The sequence below is a fragment of the Mustela lutreola genome, chromosome X (genome assembly GCF_030435805.1).
Source record: "Mustela lutreola isolate mMusLut2 chromosome X, mMusLut2.pri, whole genome shotgun sequence".
Lineage (NCBI taxonomy): Eukaryota > Metazoa > Chordata > Mammalia > Carnivora > Mustelidae > Mustela > Mustela lutreola.
Window position 1 is genome coordinate 19,666,934 of NC_081308.1, and position 3,643 is coordinate 19,670,576.

General features: G+C 37.4%; 1 non-coding gene across 1 annotated transcript; it reads right to left on the reverse strand.

The window, feature by feature from the left end:
* Positions 1 to 2,721: 2,721 nt before the first annotated feature.
* On the reverse strand, positions 2,722 to 2,829 carry LOC131822346 (U6 spliceosomal RNA). The gene has a single exon (XR_009350221.1). It is a non-coding gene; the product is annotated as a U6 spliceosomal RNA (small nuclear RNA).
* Between the last annotated feature and the right edge of the window lie 814 nt (positions 2,830 to 3,643).

Consider the following 3,643-nt stretch of genomic DNA (forward strand, 5'->3'; position numbering starts at 1 on the left):
TGGGCCTTTTGGAGAAATAGCTTATTCCAAGGCTGGAACAGGGAAAATACAAGGAAAGCCAGGGATATTTTGTTGTGCTGGAAATAATGAAGTTTTTAAAGATTACTGGGGTTACGTTCCACTGGCCATTGTCATGACATTTAGAGCATTATAAAGACTATCGTGACAATGAGTTCAAACAGATGGACTCGAAAAGGCACCATTTGAGAAAACTGTTGAATCAACTACTTACTATGAAAATTGGTAATTATGGGGCACCTTGGTAGCTCAGTTGTTAAGTGTCTGCCTTGGGCTCAGGTCATGATCCTGGGGTTCTGGGATCGAGCCCTGCATTGGGCTCCTTGCTCAACGGGAAGCCTGCTTTTCCTTCTTCCACTCCCCCTGCTTATGTTCCCTCTCTCACTCTCTCTGTCAAAATAAATAAATAAAATCTTTTAAAACAGGAAATTGGTAATTAGTGGTAAAAAAAAAAAAAGCATTTTATCCTGCCTTTCCAGTAGAATTTGTATTTCATGTAACCAAATATCTCCCCAAATGAAGGAAAGATTTACTTCACAGGTGAATGCTAATTAGTGAATGTAGAAGAGATGATAGATTTTGAAAAGTATCATAATCTTGAATGAAATTACCATGATACTTATAATGATCATAACACCATACCTATAGGTATTAAAATGATTAATGGGAACTGGATTTTTTTTAAACAGATTTTATTTTTAAGTAATCTCTATACCTAGTGTAGGACTTGAACTTACATCCCCAACATCAAAAGTCACATACTCTACCAACTGAATCAGCCAAGTACCCTGGAACTGGATATTTTTAAAATGCAAAAAGAACAATGGTCACTTCTAGTTTCAGGGCAAAAATATAACTGTAAAATGGAATGAATAGGCAATCATCACCTTAATCCTTTTGTCAGTCTTAACATCATTAATGAATTAACCATATATTACATGTTTTCTGATATGATTCGGCCTGAATGCCCATCACCTACAGAGAATTCTAGCCAAAAATGTTTAGGAAAAATGTTACAGCAAATACAGGGATAAAAGGACAAACTAAAAAGCACCAGAGGTAGAAACTAAATGAACCAAAAGGTGGCACATTCTTCAAAGCAGCTGTAGAACTGTCTCTTTAATAGTCAACATCGTAACAAAAGGGACCTAAAAATCAGATGCTATGTGTGGTCCTCAAACAGATCCTGTTGTGGACCAAACAACTGTTCAGGGCATTTTGTGTCATTTGGGAAATTTTTAATGTAGTCTAGAGATTTGATGAAATGGACATATGGAGTTTGTAGGTTATAAAATAGCGTGTGATCCAACTGTAATTCATTTTTGTAAGAAGTACGCACACATGCACAGACACATATAACGGTATAGGAAAAGATCCCGACGTACAGGTACCAAGGTGTTAACAATGGTGGATATCTCAGTGGGGGCAGGGGTAAGAATGTTTATGAGCTTCCTATTGTTGTAACAAATTACGACAAATGTGGTACCCTAAAACACCACCAATTTGTTCTCTTACAGTTTTGAAGGTCAGAAATAGGAAGAGGCTTGTGGGACTAAAATCAAGGCATCTTCAGGGTTGGTTCCTTTTGGAAGTTCTAAGAGAGAATGCATTGCTTGTGTCTTCCATTTTTTGAAGCTGAGGCTGCTTTAATTCCTTGACTCTGGTTGCATTACTCCAATATATGTTCTTATTGTCACATCACTCTCTCTGTCTTCTGACCCTTCTGTTTCCCTTTCCTAAGGACTCCTGTGATTATATTGGGCCCACTTGGATAATCCAGGATAATCTACCCATTTCAAGAACCTTCAGTTAGTCACATCTGCAAAGTCCCTTTTGCCGTGTAAGTTAACATTCACAGGTTCCAGGAAATCAGGTCATGGACATATCTGAGGGGAGCCATTATTCTGTCTACTATAGAATGTGATGTTTTTATTCTTTACTTTTGTTTATATTTTTAAATATATTTTGTTTTTATGTATTTTATTTTATATATATTTTGTTTATATTTTATATTTAGTATTTTTATGTCATGTGGATGTATTACTTAAAATATATTAGTTAAAAGTAAAAAAAGTTATAGTTTAGTATCAGGTGATATGAAATGTGGTTATTTATAAACTTTAATCTGGCTCCATGTGAAGTTTGAGCTTCATGTTCAGTTATTTTCTTAGTTTGTATTTATACAAAATCAGAAAATTTAAATTCACAAGTATACATTGCCAGAAATGGCAGCAAGTCTTTGGTAACTGGGTGAGAGACTTTTGTATGTTGGATTGAACAAGAATCCATAAATTGAGAAGTAATTTCATCTGTTGAGTGTTGCCTCCAGATGCTAAGTGGATGAAATATCAAACTCAAATTCTACAAGGATGAATGTTTCACCTTAGTAGAGTATCACAAGGGGCAGTACCATCCAAGGGTATGCTTTGAAAACACATGGGGCTACTATGGCTGTTGCAGTGATTGATGGGAACCCCTGGCTGGGGATTAGTTAGTTGGGCAGAAGCCAAGAATGTCATATGTCCTTCAATGCATGTGACTTTCTTACAAGGATGAATTTTCCTACATCTTATGTAATTTTCAAACATCCCCTAGGCATTCATGTCTATGAAAAGCTTATTTGTAATTATCTGAACCTAAACCTGACTTTATTTTGCATATAAACTCAATGTACTTTTTTCTCTTTCTGAAATTTATTTTTGAAAATATGGGGTGCTTTTTACAAATTTGCATGTCATTCCAGTAGTGCAGGGGCCACACTAATCTTCTCTGTATAATTTCAACTTTAGTATATTGCTGCTGAAGTGAGCATAACTCAAAGTATTTTTTGCATGGTTTTAATATCCTGGAATTTTCCAGGAACAGAACTACTGTTAAATTGAAAGGAGCGTGCTGTTTCATTTGGAACTTTCCCAAGAATGGCTTAATGTTTTAGAAAATCGTGCCACTGACATCAATGCCATTTATGGGCTGGGCTAGATATCTTCCATTTGCCCTTCCAGATTCACTCCACCCTCTCTACCTGCTCTGTGCCATGGGAAGGGGCCGTATCAATTGTTTTCTTTGCACTCCAGCTTCTGGATAGTTTCAATCCATGGAAATCTGGAAGGTTAAAGAGTAAGATGTGCTGCTTGAAATGACCATCAGGAAGTGAGTGTCATCTGATCCATGGAAACACTAAAACTGGATGTGACAACAGTATTCCAGTAGAAAATGGTAACACTGTACATACATGACTGAGTCCAAACGGGTCAGAAGGCACAAGTAAAGTGCATGAAGCGATGTTTTAAACTCCCATGGTACTGGCTTCTGCTGATTTACATCTCCCTTAACCCACATTTATGACTTCCCAGAGAGTTCTCTATGATTGGTTAACAGAGAAAAAGCACAGGCCTGGTTACCTAAGCACGGTTTGTTGGCACCAGCTTTAAAAATGGTTACATTCTAGTCCCTGAAATATGGTGGTGAAGGAAAATATTCCGGGAGCAAAACTTTGGGCAGGACCTCTTATTTTCCGCTTCATGTGGAAGGATAGATAGCCTGCTTTCTCTATGGGCATGCTGTTGTTGGAAGATGCTGTCCGTCGCAGCCCAGAGCCACACTGCCTGTTCTTCCATGTGCCTGG